Source organism: Lissotriton vulgaris, chromosome 9, assembly GCF_964263255.1.
Source record: "Lissotriton vulgaris chromosome 9, aLisVul1.2, whole genome shotgun sequence".
Lineage (NCBI taxonomy): Eukaryota > Metazoa > Chordata > Amphibia > Caudata > Salamandridae > Lissotriton > Lissotriton vulgaris.
The window spans coordinates 819,840,743-819,864,394 of NC_141697.1; the positions used below are offsets into that span (position 1 = coordinate 819,840,743).

At 46.5% G+C, this 23,652-nt stretch overlaps 1 protein-coding gene across 1 annotated transcript in view; it reads right to left on the minus strand.

Moving 5' to 3' along the window:
* Positions 1–23,652, minus strand: part of CCS (copper chaperone for superoxide dismutase) — a 682,831-nt gene that overhangs the window by 543,327 nt on the left and 115,852 nt on the right. The window lies entirely within an intron of this gene.

Below are 23,652 nucleotides of genomic sequence, written 5' to 3' on the forward strand. Positions count from 1 at the left end.
TCTACCCCCTGTAATTACATGTCCAACTGTTTGTATGACTTGCTCAAATCCTAGCCGCTTTACAACGCTACGTGGTGAGATGGTTTAAAAAAAACGTTCAAACACACTCTCACGGAGACGCGTATCAGTAGAGTCATTTCAACTACAATTACCAGCATCCTCCAGGGGCGCCCCTTTAGTCACACCCATTGACCTTCTGACTGCGCTGCTTTTAGTTTGGTGTTCGAGCGCGGCGCTTCACTGCTTGGTTTCGCTGCCCCTGAAACGCCGGATTGATTCCTCCGAGAAGTAAGTCTCCCCTCGTACTGGGGACGCGCTTTCCATTTAATTCCTAGCGCTTCAGCCCGGTTCTAATCTAAGCTCACGCTTTCTCTGTAACAGGCTCCAGCACAAGTAATTAACCGTTTGCTGGTTTGGACGCCACTCCAGGTAGGCTTTTGCCCCCTCGGGTCCATAACTGTTATTAGTGTGCTCGCAGACTCGGCATATCGGACACTTACTCTGGGCACGTTGTTTCCTTTATGATTCCCAGTTACAAAACATAGACGCTTGAACATGTGAGCGGTCCCCCACCTCGATTGTGCGCTGCTGCGCAGGCACTACACCCCCAGCATAATTCCTGGGTGAAGTACAGGTAGGACTCCTAAATATCTTACACCATGCTTTCTTTCGCATTCTCCCATGCCCCCTGGTGTGCAACCGCGCTAAGCCTCCCCTCTCTCTCTCACTTGTTGTTTCAGAACTAATTGTCCGGTTGAGATTTACCGACACCTCGGCTATTCCTTGCCTTTGTGCAGGTAATCACTTTTTCTCTTGTTCCCCGGAGTCAGCTTATTTTGTAACAGTACTATGATAGATACAATTGACACCCACTCTGTATATTTTTCACAGAACCACGACCCCCAGTCCCTGTCCTGAAGAGAACCTGTAATAACGCTGGTTCGAAACGCGTCTCAAAACATTTAACCACAGGCTTGGTTGACAGGCAGGCTTCTCATTCCATCTCCACCGCCTGTCCCATGGTCCCTTAGTCCGATGGACTGGTCACATATTTACTGTAAATTCTAAAGTTTTTTGCACTGTATATTATCACAATTTACATTGTTTATTGAATTTTGTATTGTGTTTTGTGTGTCTTGCTCAATGATGTTGCTTGAGTCATCTGTATAAGTGTTGTATATTTGTAAAATTTGTACATTTGTAGATATTGTTCTCATGAATCTACTGTCGTAACAGTCGTTTTGTTTGTCCACATGTATTTGAATCGTCAATAACTTGAGTATAAAAAAAGAAAATAAATTTGGTTTGGGATTCTTGCCCGGTGTTCACGTGGTACATATTGACTACGTGGCGGAAATTTGTTTTGTTCAATTTGTTCCTGTCCAGTCAACCTGTTCTGTTTTCTCCTCCTATTCGACATATGCGAGGGGGGTGGCGATTCTCATTGCCCGTGGCGTGCCTTTCCATCGCTTTGGGGAGGAGGTGGACAGGGAGGGGCGGTATATATTGCTGTGGGGCAGGGTAGGACATGACGTCTATTTATTTGTCTCTATGTATGCACCGAATGTTGACTCACCTGCCTTTTTTTCCACACTGTGGGGTAGGATTGTTTCCATAGGGGCACGACATATTGTCTGGGGTGGTGATTTTAATCTGGCGCTAGCGCCCCCTTTCGACAGGGCGGATGGTGTTGGCTCCTATAAGCCCCGAGCCAGGGAGGTTTTGGAGGGAGTGGTGGAGGAGGGTGGTCTGTTTGATGCCTGGAGACACCTGCATCCCCTCGGACGGGAGGGCACACACTTCACACCTCACATCGGGACATGGGCGCGCCTGGACTATTTCTTGGTTACCCGAGACATTACTATGGAGCTGATAGGGGTTGAACACTTGCCCAGAACTTTTTCAGATCACAGCCCTGTGAGGTTGCAGTTTAGAACCCCTGGTTGGGACAGTCCGAGACCACAGTGGAGGCTAAGCCCCGACGTGCTCCTTGACAAGCTCTTTCGCACAGAGCTGGGTGAAGAGATTAGAGAATTCTTCCCTAGAAACAAGGGCTCAGTGGAATCGGTAGAGCACATATGGGAGGCTTTTAAGGTCACTATTAGGGGGTTCTGCATTTCCAAATGTCACGGGGTCCTACGTGCTATCCTGCGCACCATCGCCACACTAGAGACAGAGCTGCGTGCTCTGGAGCTCCAAATGGCGGTAGATGATGATCCACGCCTGCAGGTGACCTTTAGGGACACGCTATCCAAATATGAGGAAGAGGCCGCCAGGGAGGTGAAATATCGGGGTAAACACTGGGTGGCCCGGAGATACTGCGAAGGGGAGAGACCTGGGAAAGTGCTGGCTTCGCTCACACGCGCGCCACGCGCACACAACACTGTCTTAGAGCTTACGGATGCAACTGGCGCCACCATTAGGGAAACAGATGCGATCCTCACTACCTTCACGACACACTATTCAACACTATATACGTCCACTGCGGAGGAGGACGCTCCATATGCCGAATACTTGAGCGAAGTGGCCCTCTGCTGGCTTAGTGATGGTGATAGGGAATTCCTTGCGGCGCCCTTCGAGCTCGATGAGATTCGCGAGGCCATCATGTCCCTCAAAAACGGTAAAGCCCCGGGGCTCGATGGCATCCCAGCTGAATTCTATAAGGCCTATATCGAAATCATGGCTCCCGTGCTGAGTGAAGTGTTTGCCGAATCGTTGGCTGATGGGATACTACCCTGCTCTATGCGGGAGGTGGTTATCACCTCGCTTCTGAAACCGGATAAGGATCCCACCTACTGCGACTCTTACCGCCCACTCTCCCTTTTGAATTGTGACGTCAAGATCCTCGCCAAGGTCCTGGCCACACGACTTTCACTACTCATGACCAGACTTGTCCTACCTGATCAGTCTGGATTCGTGGCGGGCAGATCTACGTCTCATAATCTCCGCACCCTTTTCTCCCTGCTCCGCACAGTCCACCCTGATATCCCTGTGGCAGCTGTGTTCCTGGACGCCTCCAAGGCGTTCGACTCTGTCGAATGGCCCTACCTCTTCTCGGTCTTGGCCAGCATGGGTTTCCCTAAAATGTTCTTGGCCTGGGTGCGCCTGCTATACACCGATCCCACGGCAAAAGTGCTGATAAATGGAAAATTGTCGCCACCCATCACCCTTACGAGAGGTACCCGCCAGGGGTGTCCGCTCTCGCCTCTACTATTCGCTATTGCAGTGGAACCTTTGGCGTGCCGTCTACGCCAATTACACCGAGCAGGAGCGGTACAATGTCTGCAGCGGCAAATCGATGTATCCCTCTATGCGGATGACATAACGCTGTACGTCAAATACCCGGATCAACACCTTAATCCCCTGCTCCGCGAGTTTGTCCTTTTCTGAGGTCAGTCGGGCGTTCACATCAATTGGTCTAAATCGCAATTTTTTCCTCTCACTGATGCTGTACACGACTTCCCCCTAGACTACCCATTGGTGTGGTGCCGTGATGATCTCAGATATCTTGGGATTCGTATCGCGCGCACCAAGGACGAGACACTCCGCTCCAATTATGGCGTAGCCGTGACCAAACTTACTGCCTCAGTTGATAGGTGGATCACGTTGCCTCTCTCCATGGCTGGTAGAGCTTCCCTTATAAAAATGATATTGTTGCCCCGATTCCTGTACCTCTTCCTCAATATTCCCTACTACCCTGGTGCCTTTTTCTTCAGGACACTTCGAACGGAGCTGCGCAGACTTTTTTGGGGCGGTAAGTCTCCCCGTTTGAAGTGGTCGACATTGACCCTACCCTATGACCAAGGGGGGTTTGATATCCCCGATTTCGAAACATACTATTTATGCGCGCAGGCGCATTACGCCTATCATTGGATGGCCCCCACTCCCTTCATGCCACACATAGCGGTGGAGGACTGGATAGTACACCCCCTCCCGCTGAATGGCCTGCTGCACTGTCCCGAGACTTCCATCACCACCTCGAACACCTCGGTTTCTTGCACGCTGGATGCATGGCGGCGCATTGCTCGGCGACTGCTCTGCACGCTGCCCTACTCCCCTATACTTCCTCTTACTTATCATCCACGTCTTGCCCTGCTATCGGAAATAGGGTTTCGGCGCCTTTGTGGCAAGCTTCTTATCGCCTGCTGGGGAGATCTGTTCCACGGCGGAAGTTTCAAGTCAGCCGATCAATTTTTTGGAACGCATAACCATTCGCCCCTTGACCTATTTTACTATATCCGACTGCGTGCTGGGATGCGTGACATCCTACCTGACTATCCTGATGAGCCTGCGACACTGCCGCCACTACACTATCTTTTAGAGTCGCAGGATGGGACCCATTTGGTCTCTGGGCTCTACCGCCAGTTTCGCGGGGCTGCTCCCTTACAGGCTTCTGCTGCCCGGTTGCACTGGACGGCGGAACTGGGAACAGATGTCTCGGATGACCAATGGAAATACTGCTGCGTATTAACATCCCGCATCTCGGCAAGCTGCAGATTGAAAATAATACATTATAAATTCCTTCAGAGGATATATTACACGCCGGTCCGGAAATTCAGGTTTGGACTGGCCGATAATGATCGCTGCGAGCGTTGCCGTGCTGAACATGCTGATTTTCTCCACCTGGCATGGTCCTGCCCCCAGGTTGCAGACTACTGGCGACAGGTCATCGAAGCCGTCGCGGAAATGGTAGATGAGGAGGTTCCTACGGACCCTCTGGTAGCCATCCTTGGATATACCAAGCAATTACCTAGGGGATGCAGAAAATTCATAGACATTGCATTGCTCTTGGCCAAGAGACGTGTCGCTTGCCGCTGGAGCAGGGGCAGAGCTCCCAAGTTCAAGGACTGGCTAACAGACCTAACATACTGCCAAGACCAGCACACCACCTTTGCTGAGCTGCTGCCTCTCTCTTGCCGGCCTGGGAACATCTGGGATCCACTGGTACACTATTTGCTTAAACGCTCACCAGACGATGTGCAGTCAAGCGACGCACCCGACACTCCCCGGCTACGGTGACACTTTTCTAGACATTACCTGTGACCCTGGATAAACAGCGCTGCTTTCTTACCCCTTTCTGTGCTTGAGCGTCCTCCCTGCCACATAGGCGGACGGTCCCGCCTCTGGTAAACTATGTCCTTCATACCCTGCTGATCCTGAGAGTACACCCCGCGCACTTCCATTCACACTAGAAATCAAGACTAGGACAGTCACCTTCCCCGCGCAGCGCCACCTGCCAAGTCGGCTGCGATGCACCAATACCACACACTAACGCAACACAGACATGCGACACCTCTTAGTTTGTTACCTCGTTGGGATGTTTCTTGGTTCTCGTTTCACAGGCAACAAAACCATAGTGAGATTATTCTCTCGCTCAAAAAATCTGTTTGACTGCTGCTCATCCTCGCTTGGCCTGTTCCACCGACTACTGATGTGATACAGCGACACCCTATACTTTGCCGCCGGGCCCCCGGGATGCCGGCTCCCAGGCTGTGTATTGTTGCTTCTCCATTGCTGCCGGCCTCCGGGTTGTAGGCGATTCAAGCTGTGTATCCTACTACTTTTATCTCAATAAAGCAGTTTTGAACCCCAAAAAAAAAAAAAAATAAACAAAAAAAAATAACATGCACAGATATACTAAAATAAGGCACACTTGTCATGTAGATAGGTTTTGCCTTCACACTGTGTTATGTTAGCATGAGCTTATTAGAAGTTTAAACGCCATTTTCCATTTCTGCAGCCTCTGCACATGACACATTTTGTTATTAAAGCTTTTCGCCTAGTAGAATATTTTGCTTCACAAGAGAATAATATGTTTGCTTATAATATCAGCCTTGCTTGGTAAGCTATGTCTGAACAGTGAGTGCCGAGGCCTTCAAGGTTATTTCAATACAGCGCTTGTTGTTTGGTTTGATCAGCGCACGGTCTAGAAATAATACATATGCAGCTGTGGCCAACTCTGGGTTTTAGGCGCAATTAATAATGCACTGCACAGAGCATGAAGACACACACTTGATGAATATTTGCATGCAGAGAGTTGGTGCAGGAGATGATGTGATCCCTTTCTGCTAAGACCAGAGGTGTGGGCCAGCCCTTCTAAACCCAAAGAGACCTTCTGTATATATAATATAATATACTAGCAAGGGTGGGTAAACTGAGGTTCTATTTAGACCTTTTCCCTTTAGCATTTTAACATGCTTTCACCCTTTGTATTTTATGGAATAGTAACTATGCTGCTAACCTTGTTCCTTATAATATGTTTGTGTGTATTAGCTAAGATACTGCGCTTGAGAACACTGCATTAGAAGGAATATGCTACTTACCAGTTTGCATCTGTTCTTGGCATGTAGGCCTGCTGACCTTCATATCTGTGCATAGATCGACGCCTAGTGTTGGGTCCGGATGATTGCACCTTGTTGTCCTGGAAGAGTCTTCGAAGTATCACAAGATAGGTGACTCCTCCCATGGACTACAGTGCACATAGGCATCTTCTCCATCCTCAGATTGTTTTTAGCCATTGTGGCAGAGATGGAGATAGTAAAGTAAGAGATGGCCATGCAAAAGATAGTGCTGCTGCTGCGACAGGCACCGGGGAGGAGGGCGGGTGATATGAATGTCAGCAGCCCTACATGCCAAGAACAGATGCATACTGGTAAGTAGCTTATTCCGTTCGAGGCATGTGGGCTGCTGAATTCATATCTGTGCATAGACTGTATAGCAGTATCTCCTCTAGCTGTGGTTACCTGTGCCAGCTGCAGCAGTTTGAAAAAGAGTTTTGAGGGCAGCCTGGCCTACAGCAGCTTGCTGATTTGCTTGCACGTCTACACAGTAGTGTTTTGTGAAAGTGTGTATGGTAGTCCATGTGGCTGCTCTACATATGTCTTCAAGAGGAATATTCCCTAGGAAAGCCATGGATACCCCCATTTTTCGCGTAGAGTGTGCTCTTGGGGCGACAGTTAAAGTGTGTTTAGCCTTTTGATAACATATTTGAATGCATTTAACGATCCATCTGGCTATTCCTGACTTTGATATTGGATTTCCTTTAAGTTGCGGGGAAAAAGCAACAAGTAATTGCTTTGTTTTCCTAAATGATTTTGTTCTGTCCACATTATAAAGCAGAGCTCTCTTTACATCCAGTGTGTGTAGGGCTCTTTTAGCTACTGACTGTGGATTTTGGAAGAAAACTGGCAGTTCTATTGATTGATTAATATGGAAATTGGATATGACCTTTGGCATAAACTTAGGGTTTGTTCTAAGAACCACCCTGTTAGCATGTACTTACATGAAGGGTTCCTGAATTGTTAGTGCTTGTAACTCGCTAACTCGCATGAGTGAGGTAATGGCAATCAAGAATGCCACCTTCCACGTTAAGAATTGCAGTTCGCATGAGTGTAGAGGTTCGAAAGGCGGTCCCATAAGTCTGGTAAGTACTATATTTAGATTCCAGACTGGGGAAGGTGGGTGTTTTGGAGGGATCACCCTTTTAAGACCCTCCTTAAAAGCCTTTATTGCTGGTACTCTAAACAGTGAAAGGTGTTGCCTGTTTTGAAGGTATGTTGCTATAGCCGCGAGGTGTAGTCTTATGGAAGAGTACGCTAGGTTGCATCTTAGCAGATGCAGCAGGTAACATATAATGTTCTGTATGGAAGCGTCTAAAGGGTTGATTTGGTTATTGTTGCAGTAAATAACAAATCTCTTCCATTTAGCTGCATAGCACGCTCTCGTAGTTGGTCGTCTTGCCTCTTCAATGATGTTCATGCAGTCTGGAGGCAAGTTAAGGTATCCAAATTCTATGACTTCAGGAGCCAGATCGCTAGGTTCATCTGATTGGGATCTGGGAGTCTGATTTCTCCATGGTTCTGAGTTAGAAGATGGGGTGTGAGGCGCAGCCTTTGATGAGGAACTACTGAAAGTTCCAGGAACGTTGTGTACCATGGCTGTCTCGCCCATGTGGGAGCAACTAGGATCATTGTGAGTGACTGCTGCCGCAGTTTGCGTGCCACCAGCGGAATCAGTGGTGCTGGAGGAAAAGCATACGCAAATCTGCCTGACCAATTCATCCATATCGCATTGCCTTGTGACAACGGATGAGGAAACCTGGCGGCAAAGTACTGGCATTTTGAGTTTTCGTTTGTGGCAAACAGGTCTATCTCTGGGTGCCCCCACTGCCTAAAGAATGGTTGGAGAACTTGGGGGTGAATCTCCCATTCGTGTAGTTGCTGGCTGTGCCTGCTGAGCAGGTCTGCAATCTGATTGTCTTTCCCTGGGAGGTGTTCTGCCAGGAGAAAGATATCTTTTGGAATTGCCCACTTCCATATGCTCTGTGCTAAGTGGGACAGTTGTGGAGAGTGTGTTCCTCCCTGTTTCTGTTTATAGTACATTGCTGTCATGTTGTCCGTCCTGATCAACACAGTCTTGCTGTACAAGTATTTTTGCAATGCTTTCAGGGCTTTGAATATCGCTAGCAACTCTAGTTGGTTGATATACAGTTTCTTTTGTTTGATTGTCCAGAGCCCTTGTACTGTGTAGTGAAGGCGGTGGGCTCCCCAGCCTGTCAGTGATGCGTCCGCTGTTAGTACTAGTTGTGGAACCGGCTCTTGGAACAGTCGCCCCTTGGAAAGGTTTTGTGGGTTCCACCACTGCAGAGAGTTGTGAGCGCGACTGTCTACCAACACTAGGTCTTTTAATTGTCCTTGAGCTTGGTTCCACTGACGTGCTAGGCATTCTTGCAATGGACGCATGTGAAGTCTGGCATGGAGGACAATGAATATGCAGGAGGCCATCATGCGTATGAGCTGCATGAAGACTCGAGCTGCAAGAGAGTGTTGTTCGCAGAAATTTGCGAATGAGCATCTGCATGCTGGCTATCCTCGCTGAGTTTGGCTATGCCTTTGCCACTGAGGTATCTATAGTAGCTCCCAGATATTGTTGTATGTGGGATGGTTGTAGATGTGATTTTGGGTAGTTTATGGAAAACCCTAGGCTGTGTAGCAGCTGAAATGTCTCTTGCAAACTGTTGGTACGATTTTGCTTGTATCAGCTAATCGTCTAGGTACGGGAACACATGGATGTGCTGCCTCCTGAGATGTGCAGCTACTGTCGCTAAGCATTTTCTAAACCATCTTGGAGCTGTGGTCACCCCGAAGGGGAGAACCTTGAATTGGTAGTGTTGACCTTCTATTGTGAACCTGAGATATTTTCTGTGAGCTGGATGGATGGGTATGTGAAAATACGCGTCCTTGAGGTCCAATGTTGCTAGGAAGTCTCCTTGCTGTAGCAACGGGAGCACTTGCTGTAGTGTGATCATATGGAAGTGTTCCGACAGTATGTATTGATTTAAGGGTCTGAAGTCCAATATTGGTCTGAGTGAACCGTCCTTCTTGGGAATAAGGAAGTATAGGGAGTATACTCCTGTCCCTTGGTGTTGGAAAGGGACTGGCTCTATGGCCCCTTTTCCAGCATGCATTTCACCTCTTGTTGTAGCAGAGTGATGTGTTTGGACATAGGACAGTGTCTGGGTGGTATGTTTGGTGGGGTAGAGAAGAGTTCTAGGCAATAACCATACTGGATAATTTGTCTCACCCACCTGTACGTGGTAATTGCGTTCCAGACAGGTAGGAATTGTTGGAGTCTTCCTCCGACCGGTGTTAGGTGGTCTGAAGGTAGCGTGATGAAGTCACTGTTTTGTGGCAGTGGAGGCTCTGGTATTATTGCCTCCACGTCCTCTCCCCTTGTTATTATTGCCCCTATAACCTCCTCTGTTGGAGTTCTTGTTTAAGGAACCTTGGGTGTTGCCTTTGTATGTAGATGAGGTCTGTGAAGTATTGCCTCGTGTAGCTGCTCTGTATGAGGAGCGTTGAAAGGAACCTCTTGGTTGCTGAAACTGCAATGCACCCATCGATTTTGCAGTTTCTGTGTCTTTCTTCATTTTGTCTAGAATGGTGTCAACTGCAGGGCCAAAAAGGAAGTCTTGATTGACTGGTTGATTAAAAATGGTGACTGCACCTCCTTCTTAAAGCCCGAAATACGCAGCCATGCATGTCCTCGTAGTAAAACGCTAGTATTAATAGTCCTGGCTGCAGTGTCTGCTGCGTCAAGCGCACATTTGATGGAGGCGTTTGTAATAAATTTTCCCTCCTGTATGAGGTCATTAGCTTGGGCTTTAAAAGGCTCAGGCAGGTGTTGCATTAAGCTTTCAAGCTGGTCATAGTGTGCTCTGTCGTAACGAGCTAGCAGAGCTTGTGTATTCGCAATTCTCCATGAATTGAAGGCCTGTGATGCTACTGTTTTACCCGAGGCCTCTTGTATTTTGGACTCTTTATCAGGAGGAGGAGCCTCCCCTGTTGTCTGTGAGTTGGCCCTTTTGCGTACATTAGCCACTACCAGTGAGTCTAACGGTAACTGACCTCTGATATAGGTAGGGTCTTTAGGGGCTGCTCTATATTTCTTTTCAATCCTGGGATTGATTACACGTGCCCTGGCTGTATCTTTAAATATATCAGGCGTGTGTTTTAATACCCCAATTAGCATAGGAAGTGTTCTGATGTTTTTTTCCGAAGTAGGGAAAGTGTCAAATAAGAAGTCTTCGTCTATAGGGTCATTGTGCATGTCAACGTTGTGGTACTGCGCTGCCCTGTCTATTAGTTGGTTGAAGACAATGGTGTCGTCAGTAGGTGACAGCTTTATTGGGTATGAGGGGAGGTCAGGGATGGGATGCATGTCATATGGGTCAGTTGGTTCCCCCCATGGTTCATTTTGGGGGTTAGGATCCTCTGAATAGTCATAATCATGCTGAGGGAAAGAAACTATGATTAGAACACAAGAGAGCAACCCTGCCCTACGATATAGTGGTCCCAGAGAGGATCCAACCAATGTTAAAGGGGTGATCTATCTGGGAGCCAGCACTGCACATAACAAGAGGCAAGTCATTCCAAATATACTCAGAGAAAATATATTTTTTATGTATATATTTATTTATTTATCTTCTTTGGTTTTATGTATCAAAAAGTACAAAAGTTGATTTACATTGTTTGGATCCACATTGTATTTATAAACTCCAACAACACATGATCAAGGGGAAGATAAAAAGGGGGGGAAAAGGTACCTGTCTCCCGTTGCGGTTGGTCGGCCGGTTGGAGCCGACGGAATCCCATTGAAGGACGAACCACTATAACCCAAAGGAACCCCTGTCGACAGCTACGAGCTATGACTACGGCTTGCGGAACTGCAATTTCTGCACATCGCCTTAGCACAGCAATCTAAAATCACGCCCGAAATCCCTGCTGAAAACCACGAACTCAGCCCATGGAACGCTAAAAGCCTCTAATCATCTCCGGAGAGCAGTTTGAAATCTCTCCAGGATTGTAGTACCCGATGCAAGCAGAATCAGAAATCGTCATCCCCACTGTCCATAGGTCACCTGGCTATTATTACCTGTTTACTAAATATTAGGATTCCAACACAGTCCTTTATTGTAAAGTGTGAAACTCCTTATTCACTACACAAATCTTGCCAGTCATCCTTATGCCCTGACATACTCTATATTTTATGCCTGTCCCCCTCCCAGTAAACAACCCCCAGCCCTGACGAAGGTGCGGCCCCTCCGGCCAGTCACCGAAACGCGCGTCGGCTTGCGTTTCCAGGAAAACGGCTCACTGACCTATATTCATCAGGACCATTTTACACATCGTCTGCCCCCTGGAATAACATTCTGACCTATGCAACAAACCTAACATCTTTATGTTGCAAGCACCAGGACTACATGAGTGAATGAAAGCTGAATGAAAGAACACTAGATTGATTGAAATGGAATGAGTGAGTTTAAGAGTATGATTGCAGTGTGGTATTTTACTGGGTAGGCTATGTTGTAGGATTAACCTTTTCCCCCCCTTTTTATCTTCCCCTTGATCATGTGTTGTTGGAGTTTATAAATACAATGTGGATCCAAACAATGTAAATCAACTTTTGTACTTTTTGATACATAAAACCAAAGAAGATAAATAAATAAATATATACATAAAAAATATATCTTCTCTGAGTATATTTGGAATGACTTGCCTCTTGTTATGTGCAGTGCTGGCTCCCAGATAGATCACCCCTTTAACATTGGTTGGATCCTCTCTGGGACCACTATATCGTAGGTCAGGGTTGCTCTCTTGTGTTCTAATCATAGTTTCTTTCCCCCTACTGCCTGCCCATATCATTAAAACCCACTGGGGAACCCCCTTCTTTAATTAATAATCATGCTGAGGATCTTCCCCTGTGTCGCCCTCATTGTCCCCAGAGTGAGAAGGAGAGTAAGGAGCCAAAGGCGTAGTAGGCATAGTGGGATAGAAAGGAATGAAGGGTCTAGAGGGAGAAGTCCCAAAGTCCTTCTTCTTTAGAGGAATGGGGGAATGAGAGTCAGTGTCCAGTGGTCTCTTCTTCCTGTGTCGGATTGTGACTTTACCAGTCTCAGGATTAATATATATTTTGGCCTGGTCGTCTGATGGATCTGGATGGAAGAGTTCTTCTTCCACTGTCCGTGGCTGTGTCTTCGATTTCTTTGGCTTAGTCTGTTTTGGATCGACTATTGCCTCTGGGTCGATACCCCCTTCTGTGTCGAAGACTTTTGGTGGCTTATTGGATTTTCTCGGCTCGGACCCTTTGGTCGGGTCGCCGAGTGATTTCGGATCGACCGGGTTTTTCGGTTCGACACGCTTTTTGTGCTCCACAGGTTTTTTCGGTTGACTGTCCTTTGTCGAGTCAATGGCTTTTTTGGGATCGCACAGTCTTATTGGAGCACTTGTCTTTGGTTTGATAACCTTCTCCGGCTGGATCACAGGCTTCGATACGGCCCTCTTTACGTCGGCGACCTTCTTTGCTTCTGCGACCTTCGGCACAGCGGCCTTTTTTGGCTCGACGGCCTTCTTCGGGTCGACGCCCTTCGGCTCGGTGGCCTTCTTTGGCTCGACGGACTTTTCAGGTTCGGCGCCTTTTGACTCGAGGGCCTTTTTTTGTTTGGCGCTCTTTGGGTCGACGCCTTTAGGCTGTACGGCCTTTTTCGGTTCGACGCCCTTCGGGTCGACGACCTTCTTGGGTTCTGGAACCTTCTTTGGGATCACGTTACTTGGCCCTGGGGTCTTTGAAGGCTTAGGTTTTGGTTTCAGAGCCGAGCCGGACGGGGGGGCTGGCGAATGTTTCTTCGGATCTTGGCTAAGGCCTTTGGCGAGGCCTCGACCGGAGCCTTCGGTAACGGGGTAATCGGTGTTGGTGGCAGTGTACTCATGATTTGCCCCGGTGGGATCTCGTCGTCGGAGTCCGAGTAGTCCTCGACTGTGACGATCTCTAGGTCCGAATCCTCAGTTTCTGGAAGTTCTTGGTCATCATCGAAGATGTTGTCTGGTTCCGGTGCCTGTCGCTGCATCGGTTGCCTAGCGGCCCGTCGAATCCGAATGGTTTTCTTCGAACGGAATTGGGCACAGGCTGGGCAGGTTTCTTCCTTATGGTCTGGTGATAGGCACTTGTTGCATACTGAGTGTTTGTCAGTATGCGGGAACTTGGAGTGGCATTGTGGGCACATTTTGAATGGGCTCCTTTCCATTGACAGCAGGCCCACATGACGTCGAAAAGGCCCAACGGCCCGAGTCGACGACCGGTTCGAGATGGAAAGTTCGATTGAGTCAATGAGTACCGAGCGAAAACAATACCGTCGAAGTTGAAGGCCTTTAGAAAAGTTTTGTTTCGATTCCGAAGTTGGAGTATGGGAATAACATCCAAACCCAATGGCGGAAAAAAACAATCTGAGGATGGAGAAGATACCCATGCGCACTGTAGTACAGGGGAGGAGTCACCTATCTCGTGATACTTCGAAGGCTCTTCCAGGACAACAAGGTGCAATCATCCGGACCCAACACTAGGCGGCGATCTATGCACAGATTTGAATTCAGCAGCCCACATGCCTAGAACATAAATATTTCAAACTTGCACGTGTCATCGTTTACTCCTCGTTCTGGACTGATATGTTAGTATAACGAAAGAGATGTAATGTGTTCCACGTTACCTGAGGTGTTCTAAGTCCATGTTCTGGGTTGTCTAATCATTGGGGGTGTGTAAGAGCCAATGAGACACTGATTGCTAGTCTGGTAGGGGATTTTGGATACTAAGGTGAGTTTTGGCACACCCTAATTCACTGAGGTTCCAAGTCTCTATGCACAGTTCTGTGTAGGAGCAGGATCCCTGCAACATGGCGCTCAACCATTGGTGGTCTTATTACATGAAACTTGAGTAGTACTTGTATCAGTCCTTAACACCCTTCCATGTTGTTTCCGGAAGACAGTGGTGTCGGACAAATCTACCTATCGTTATATAGGTCTTTTCAAGCTTGAATCTTTCGAAACGGTTTCCTTGAATTACTACCCAGTTGTGCTACATTGTTTTTGTTGTACCTCTTCCTTTCTATGTCATTATGGCCGCGGTGGACATTCCGCAACATAGTCGCATTGCGGTGCGCAATCACTTGCAGACTTATAATGTCCCCGTAGATGGCATGGCTGTAATTACGGTAGTGAGTGCGGAGGTGGCTTACCCATACGAATTTGTTTATTCGTGGGTGACCTTCCCGGCTGTGAACGCAAATACTAATGTGATCGACACGTACACTCCCACTGCTGTACCACAGAACTATGCTCCATATAGGACACAGGAAGTACCGATTAACGCTTGGCAGCACCGAGTTTGGTTTAATGGCGTCCTACCCCACTCTTTGGCAGCACCGAGGTTAGGTCCCTTCTCCATTCCAGGCGTGACTTGGCCTGTTTTGGCTGGATTTACACCTCATCCTCAACACGGGGCGTGTCCCATTGCAGATATAAGATGACTATATGTAGTTTCAATTAGCGTCGTTTGTACAATACATTACCCGCAATCTCCCGGGTGGGGCCCCAGGTGTTGTGGCACTTCCAGCCGGACAGGGCGGAATGAGGCTTAGTCCTGTGATGGTAAACGCATGAATGGGCAAGCGCACCCAGAATAAGGATGATTTTCCTTTCTGGCTTGCCAAGAAGTTTGACCAGCTGGAAGCTGTATTTCCTAACACGACTCCTGGTGAAAAACCCAGGATTCCCAGAAACTGGTGACTGTGAGTCATGGGGTAAGATCTTTGCGGCAGTGTATACGAGGTGCTTCGGCACACCGTCAATGACTGCCCTTCCAACGGTCGTTAAGCGTGTTCAAGATGAGCACGGACCTGAGGCAGCAGTTGAATTGTGTATGCGCCTATGTGGCAGTTTTGACGTAGTTTCCGATCTCGTACTTGCAAATGTCAAGGGAGATGCAGTGAGCTTTCAGGTGTCTAATGCTTTGCAGGCAGTACCCGATGCCGATAAACCCCAACAGTTACAGAGAATTATTGTGGCGGCTTATAAGACCGTGGGCCGCAATAGTTTGGGAGTCAAGCCATTTTCCACTAAAGAGAAAAAGCAACCCCAAGGGCAGAAGTCAGAGACTGACGAACAGCCCAAGGCTAAAAAACAAAATTGGCCCAAAAAACAAAAATAGGGTAAACAACAACAGCAGAAACAGGAGTCTTGTCCTGCATCTCCAGTGCCTGAGCCTACAGAACGTGTTTATGACTTGCGCGATCGCGTGACGATAAAATCACCTGATCGTTTTTAGGTTACTAAACAACGCTCTCCTCGTTCTTTTCAGGACTCATCGGCCTCATCGACCGGTGGTGGAGGAGGCGGCAGGGGTCGGGGTGGCCAGCAGGGATGCGACCAGCCCCACCAGAAAGACAGTAAAGGCAAGCAGGACTATTCGACACCGAAAAGACCCCAGTTTCAGAAAAAGAAAGTTGCTGCTTTAACAGCGAGATATGCCACAGATAGTGAGAACGCAGCTTCGGAATCAGATATGGGTTCTGACCTTGCTGGACAGCGCGGCAGAGATTACCATAGTGCGAGAGGCCTTGCGTTCGCTACTGAAGGGGACAGCGACTGACCAATAGGTTGTTGTGGAGACAGCGGACACTAGAGTAGCGCCCCTTGATAGACTTTATAACATAGTCCTTTTAATTGAAGGTGACATACAGCGTACCATCAAAGGGGTATTTTGGGGAAATCTTTAGACTACCTATGACATTTTGTTAGCTGAGGCTGACTGGCCCCCACCTTTTGTGCTCGCAGCTCCGAGAGGGGAGGAGGTGATCCTCCCTTGTTTCGCAAACACAGTCTCGAAAGAACATGCGCTGAATTTTGCAGAAGAGTGGGCTAAGGGTCTTGCGCCGGCTCTGTACCGTACACATTGTGGGTGGGATACATTTTCCCCACACCACGAGATTCCTTTGAGGTCTATGCCACAGCCTCAATCTCAATCTACCATCTGACGTTAAGCTAAGGCTTCCGTCGCGGAAATCCTTGAACAATTGGAATATCAAGGTGTAATTGAAACTTGTGTGTCACCAATGAACAACCCTCTTTTTACAGTGACCAAGCCTGACGGCTCATACTGTTTGGTACTGGATTACCGGCATTTGAACTCGCTTTGCCGTACCTGTGCAGTACAGAATACGCACAGCTCTGCTCTTGTGGATGGTCTTGTGCGTAAGCGGTTTAAAACCACACTTGACATATCCAAAGTTTTTTTTGCCCACAATTTGGACGGACTGAATTCCCAGTGGACCAGTTTTACCTGTGGCTGCAAATATGCCAGTATAAACGTTTGCCTATGGGCTATAAAAATAGACCAGGCGTGTTTGCTGCCAATATTGTCTCTCTCTTAGAGAGGATAGACACAGATGCGTGTTCGTATGTGGATGACATATATCTCACAGACGATGAGCTTGGGCGCATTTGTGTCGCGTTGATCACATTATTTGTAACTTTGCGGACTTTGGTTACAAGTTCAAGTTTGCGAAGTCTCATATTGCAGAGTACACAGGGTTGTTCCTGGGCTATGAGCTCAACAATGAAGGTCGAGGATTGGCTCCTCACTTCTTGGAGAAATGCGCAAAACTGCGCGCTCCTACAACTCTGAAAAAATTACAGGATTTTTGCTGGGATTTTTGAATTTCAGGCGTACTTATATTCCCGAATATGCCCAGCGTATCAAGCCTTTGTATGCGTTGATACAACCTACTTTTACCAAATCTTGCTGGCTGCCAGAACATTCAGCTATTTTGCAATCTTTGCAGGCTGGTCTTCTAGAATCTAAATTCTTACTGACTCGTGACAACCACACCAACCTGGTGATAAGAATCATTCCTGGGGTGGTGGGTTTTACGTACCTTACTTTTAACGAAGGAGACACAGTAGCTATTGCTTACAAGTCACAGTTGTACACTTCGGCTGAAATGCGGTTTTCCACTGTGGAAAAAGTTGACAGCAGTGCAAATGGCGATTCTTAAGGAACGTGCACTGTCGCAGGGAAAACGCAGGTTGGTTGTTACCCTGTATCCTGCACTAGAGGCAGTGACGAAGGCCAGTGTACCTAATATCCACTGTGGATACAATGGGCAGCATCATTTATATCTCCGGATGTCACGTTTATTTTTGATGCCTCCTTACAGTCGCAGGAGTTTTTGCAGTATGAGTTTGTTCATCCTGCGCCTTTGGCTGTGCGGCCTTTGGAGGATTTCCATTGCATCATATACACTGATGGTTCAGCGCAAGTTGCGCATGGGTCTAAGCACGCATACTTTTCCGCTTGCGCCATTGTGGTAGGTGCCATGGTGAATGATGAGTTCAAGTCTAGAGTCGTGAACACGAAGACTCTAGGGGACTTCACCGCACAATTGGCACAGCTTTGTGCTCTGATGCTTGCATTGGAGTACGCGCTGATCCTAGTGTGACAACTCTTATTGTGAGTGATTCTTACTACTGTGTCCAGTCTTACAAGGAGAACCTCTTCTTTTGGATTCAGAATGATTTTCGTGATTCCAAGGGTAGCACAATAAAACATAAAATGATCTGGGTCCGAGTGACTGAGCTTGAAGAGCAGTTGCCACTTGTGTTTGTGATTCACACTCTAGGTCATCAGCGCGTGGGAGTCCACGCTGTTGGCAATTCGCATGCCGATGAGGCAACGAAATCAGCAGTATCGACATATTTGGTTGCAGCAGTTACACGTTCCAAAAGTAAGATCGATGATGATATCTTGGCAGCTGTTGCTGCAACTGAGAAGGGAAGAAAATATCCTAAAGGATTTCCTTTGAAGTATTCATACCACTTAAGTCCTGATAAAGTTCCTTATGTGAAAATACCTGACGTTGGTGAGAGGTTAATTCCCAACGCGGCCCTCAGGCCCACACTGATTACCGCAGCCCATGAAGGTGTTGTGTCTGCGCATGCGGGCGTTTCGGCTACTGTAGCTCAGTTACAACAACGTTTCTGGTGGCGGGGACCGTACAAACAGACGAGTGATTATGTCCTACAATGTGACATTTGCCAGCAGATTAAGCCTTCGACTGCTGCGCGTCCGCCCCAGACACAGTTGTACATATCTAATAAACCCCTTGGGTATGTTTATTTAGATCACTTCGGTCCTTCTTCTTCTGATACTGCGTATAAGTACATCTTAGTAGCAGTTGATTCATGCACACGCTTTGTGTGGGTCTGGCCACATCGCAGCGCTGATTCACAGACTGTCATAAGAGGCCTGCGTGTCTTTGTAGGGGTTTTTGCCTGTGGTACCTTCCATTCGGATTAGGGTCTGGCTTTTGCCTCTAAGTCGTATAAGGATGCCATGACTTCGTTGGGGGTACAAGTCAAGTTTTCGTCTCCATACAGACCCGAGGGTAATAGTGTTGTGGAACGGATGAACCAAGATTTAAAGCAGTCTTTGACGGCTCAAGTTAAAGGCACTGGCAGGAACTGGCTGGCCCACCTCAATAGTGTGCAGTGCGCTCTTAATGATCTCCCTAGAAGGTCTCTGGGTGGGCGGACCCTATACGAGATGCTCTTTGGTATCAAGCTGTTTGCCCCGGACCTTGACGGTCTAGACTCGGTGGCTTTTGCTGCCTCCTTTGACGTAGATGAACATTGCAATGTTTTACAGGATCTACAAAAGACAAGAGACAGTCTTGCAAAGGAACATTTGCCCTCCACCTCGGATGATGCGTTGCAGATCCCGGTAGTTGGCTGGCTACCCCAAGTTGGAGAACTGGTTTGTGAGAAGATCGAAAACAAGAAAGGATTTGGTCCCTCTTATCGAGCACCGGTTCCAGTGCTTGGTGTTAAGGGCACAAAAACAGTCATTTTACCAACACTTCCAGGTCGTAAGGAGAACAGGTATATCTCCATTGACAATGTCAAGATACACACAGTGGCCGATTCTTCTTAGTATGACACCGGCAGTCTCATGTCCTTCGATTTTGAGAAATTCTGTTTTGGCCCCGGTTTCCAATCCTGTGCCTGATGTTGCTCTCGAGATGCCTGCTGTTTCCATTCCTTTATTGAGTACACTGCCTGGTACTCAACATGATAAAACTGACTACACTTACCCAACTGACTTATCGATGCCTGATTTGCAAACCCGCTTAGCTACAGAATCCAGATTTTTATTTGACACTGATTCCACACATCAAAAAGGCCTTCAAAGATTTCTTTTCTAGCAAGACTGTTTAAAAAACATTTATGGATTCCCCCTTGGACCTATATTTGGATGGGGCTTTTTTGATTTACCTTTTTATGTCAATTGGTTTTGCGTTTATTTTTTCCGTCTCGTCAATGGACACTATGTCGAGGAGAGAACATGCATTCAACATATCAATGGAACATTAGCTCCCCATTCCTCATCACACAGATTGAGGAGAGACGTGGCTTTTGTTAATATCACTGCTTGGCCTGTCTTAGATGGGATTGTATGGGATACTGTTAGATCACAAAAATCCATGGGCCCACTGAGGTTATAAATGTCCCTAATGTGCTTAGAGTGTCTATGAGGGATGTAGTTAAACAAAATATACGTTCTCATGATTGGGATGTTCATGCCGTAGATTAATTTTTTCTGATTTGAAATATTATGCTGCCTTTGATGCTGAAGATTCGTACTTGGAGACTGCTAATTACGGTGATTTGTATTGTTATCAAATTTTGGCAATCACTACCTGCATAAAACTAATACCAGGAGACTCGCTGTAAATTATACCCAGTGGGAACACTGTCCAGCTCCTATTCAAGGCAGTTTTGCTTCCTTTTTGAAGAGGTTCACTTACTTTACAGATTTTAATCAGTCTAATTCCAATGCATTTTATTTTAAAATGACTGAAAGGTCCACATCCAAACTTAACTTTCCGATACTAAATTATTGTACTCGAAGTCCTTTCTAGACCAGTTAGCTGTTGGGGGCTACGAGTTGAGGAAGGATACCATTCACCTTAAATCAATGTGGGGTTCTAAAATCTGGCAAGTGCAAGGCACTGAGGCTTTGCACCGTGCATGCCTCATCCCGAACCATATGTTGTTTTTGAATTCTACAATTTCACAGACCACATGCTTTGGATTGGCTACTGCTAAAAGATTAAATGCTCCTTCTTTTCCTGACTTAGAGGAATATTCCGGTTGGGTTAATATTACAAAATTTTCCATGAGATAGTCACAAACTCTGTTATGGAATTCCTCCTTTAACATATCCAGTTTGGATCCCGAAGGCTGGTTGCTCTGGCACAGAAGTGCTGACTCACGCCAGCATTGTTTTCTGGATTTAGCTCAAGGCTTTACACAGGTCAGGGTGGATCCCCGTTTTGAGAGTGGCCATTCGGTGACTACCTATTCTGTAGGCAAATTATGTCAGCATTGGCTCAGACAATCTACCTTGGTGTCAGGTAAACTGCATTTATCTAAACTGACTGACGATGTTGATCTGAATGATTTTATAAAAGGCCCGGCTAAAGGTAGATCTAAAAGATGGATATATGCTGTTTATAATGAATTCTGGAAAACGCCCCAGATTGAGGCAGCTACCAGCCTTAGAGCTATAGATCAAGCTAATTTAGAAAAAGTGCTAGCAGTTGTAGATAATAGCATAAACACGCTCTCTTGCCGCATTTACCCGTTGGATAATATTGTGTCGTCTGTTGTAGATATTGTGCAAGATGAAGTGTCTGTTTTGTACCATAGTCAAAATCAATTGAGTTCTATTATGCAGTTTGCAGGGACATTGCAGACCCTTAAGGCCGGAAAAGTGCCATGGCATTACATGAATACGTCATCATTGTTTGCCCCGTTTAATTTGACTGACAAGCAGCGCTTACTGTCGATAAAAGATGCTTCTTTTTCTATGTTACACATTGAGAGGTTGGAGCCTTTACCGATTTCTGTGGCAGATGCCAATACTGCAACGTGGCTTATTCACGGTTTAATAACACTCCTGTTCCCACTGTTCGAGTTCAACGGCTGTATGAAGTACTTTGCCATTGGTAGATACAAGCCTCTTGGAAGTTCTTATCTCCATGAAGCTTGGTCGCTTCCGTTTACATATAGATGCCTTAGGGAGGGAAAAGAAGTTTATTTGAATGGTGAAGAATGCACTGAAACACGGGATCATTCATTAATGTGTAGACATATCCAATTACACGGCTCCTGTAATCAGAACGAGCCAAATTTAGCCAGTATTCTGAAAGGTACCCCCGTGCCTGCAATCGTTCCCACATTCACATTACTGGCAAATGGGAGTTATTTACTTTTAAACAATGAAGATTGCTGTGGGTTAATAAAAGGGATTGCTTATGTCGATATCGTCAGTGAGCTTGTGGTTTGCTGCAAGAATGTAATGTATCCATCCCCGCATGGGAAACTTGATGTTTCCATCTGGCCTAAGATTCCGACCTTGAAAGCAGAGTTCAATAAGATGAGTCGCATAAGCGCTCTATTGTCCCAAAAAGAAGTTGCCCTCACATCTGCTCGTGAAACATTTGTCCTTCACGTGGCTAACACCCGCACAGAGGTGCATGCCTTATTAAATACTGATTTGCCCTGGGATTTCGGTGAATTAATTCACACAATCTTCAATGCATCCTCCACATCGGAATTGGCTCACTTTTTTAAAGTTGTAAGCAGTGGCCGGGTGACTTCCTTTCAAACGATTTTTGGGGTCTTTCCAGCTTTCTTCCATTCTATTTTTTCCAGCCTGTTTGGTGGGTTTCCCTTACTACTGGCTCTTGCTGCTGGCGTGCTATTGCTGTTTTGTTTGTTTCACAATGGATGCAAATCCTGTGTTACAAGACGAGCTGTCTCGGCTGGGGCTGCTTCGCGCCCGGATGCTTGAGTACTATGGAGTGCTGCCTCTTGCTACACTGAGTGCAGCTTATGGATTATCGTTTAGATTTTCCTATTTTACATGCGTCCAGTCTGTCTTTCATTACCTGAGTTGTGACTTCGAATGGGCCCTGGATTTGTGTCTCTGCAATACGGTGTCTCCCGATGCGGATTATAATCAACTTATGAGCCCCTTAGTTGCTCATGAATTGCTTTGTTCTGATGGAGAGATTATGGCCTTTGCAGCAATGCATGGAATACTCGGTCGTTGGAATGTGTTCGCAGCGGCGCAAGATCTCTTGGCTCACAGCTTCCTTGAAAACCCACTGAGTTGTCCTCTGATGGTGCTAGAGGCTCCGGTAATTGAAGAACATGTATGTTCTTTCTTTTTGTTAAATTGGATGGCTGAATTACTTTCGGATGAGAACAGGGACTTCCTGTGGAGGCTGTTGCTGCATATTTTGCATATTCATTATTAGGATGAAATGTGTTTGCAGTCTCGCTTCCTTGACTGACACCTTTCATTGGATAATCGTATTTGTTTTTTCACAAAAAAAATTTTGAGACCTTACCTATTGACTTTATCAATGTCCGAAGGCTAGATTTTTTTTCCTTTTCAGAATTATTTTTATTTTATTTGTTCTCCTGAGGTACCAAATTGGAGACTTGTGTTCGGACTATCGATCTCGAAATCTGCATTCCTAAATTTGCCCCTTTACTTGTACTATTCTGTGCTCCAATCAAAGGGAGGGTGTCATGTAGATAGGTTTTGCCTTCACACAGTGTTATGTTAGCATGAGCTTATTAGAAGTTTAAATGCCATTTTCCTTTTCTGCAGCCTCTGCACATGACACATTTTGTTATTAAAGCTTTATGCCTTGTAGAATATTTTGCTTCACACGAGAATAATATGTTTGCTTATAATATCAGCCTTGCTTGGTAAGCTATGTCTGACAGTGAGTGCCGAGGCCTTCAAGGTTATTTCAACACAGCGCTTGTTGTTCGGTTTGATCAGCGCACGGTCTAGACATAATACATATGCAGCTGTGGCCAATTCTGAGTTTTAGGCGCGTTTAATACTGCACTGCACAGAGCATGAAGACACACACTTGATAAATATTCGCATGCAGAGAGTTGGTGCAGGAGATCATGTGATCCCTTTCTGCTAAGACCAAAGGTATGGGCCCACCCTTCTAAACCCAAAGAGACCTTCTGTAGATATAATATAATATACTAGCAAGGGAGGGTAAACTGAGGTTCTATTTAGACCTTTTCCCTTTAGCATTTTAACATGCTTTCACCCTTTGTATTTTATGGAATAGTAACTATGCTGCTAATCTTGTTCCTTATAATATGTTTGATTGTATTAGCTTGAGAACACTGCATTAGAAATAAATATTTCAAACTTGCACGTGTCATC